Here is a 542-nt window from a genome sequence, read left to right on the forward strand (position 1 = left end):
TAAAAAAAAAAAGTAAAAAATGTTTTATGTTTCATTTATATTAAAACATTAGCACTTAATATTGGTATAATATATATATTGGTGTAAATATTTATAATTTAAAAATGACAGTGGCACCATAACAAAAACTTGATGGAGCACACATTTGAACAAAATTAATAAAAAAAATGGTGTAATGTAATTTGTAGTAGTATAAATATGAATAATTTAAATTGAAGCAATGGCACTACAACAAAATATGTAAACTTTTTGTTTCTATGTATATGTAAATCTTTAGTTTATAATGTAAAAATATTGGTATAAATATTTATAACTTAATGACAGTGGCAACGCAAAAAAATTGTACAATATATTTTTTAAACAATTTATGTAAAGTTATAATTTAATAACATGTAGTATAAATATTAATAATTTAAATTTAAAGAACGGCTTTTTTTTCCAAACAAAAAGTATAATTTATATTATAATGTAAAAATATTGGTATAAATATAATTTAAAGCGCCACAGCAAAAACTTGTTGGAACACACTTTTTTTTTTTTTT

The 542-nt window shown here is 19.4% G+C and overlaps 1 protein-coding gene across 1 annotated transcript in view; it reads left to right on the top strand.

Moving 5' to 3' along the window:
• The window catches only part of LOC107578407 (polypyrimidine tract-binding protein 1-like), a gene marked incomplete at its 5' end in the record, with an annotated part of 3,617 nt that overhangs the window by 1,306 nt on the left and 1,769 nt on the right, over positions 1-542 (top strand). The window lies entirely within an intron of this gene.

This window comes from Sinocyclocheilus grahami, unplaced genomic scaffold (assembly GCF_001515645.1).
Source record: "Sinocyclocheilus grahami isolate Dianchi unplaced genomic scaffold, SAMN03320097.WGS_v1.1 scaffold10069.1, whole genome shotgun sequence".
Lineage (NCBI taxonomy): Eukaryota > Metazoa > Chordata > Actinopteri > Cypriniformes > Cyprinidae > Sinocyclocheilus > Sinocyclocheilus grahami.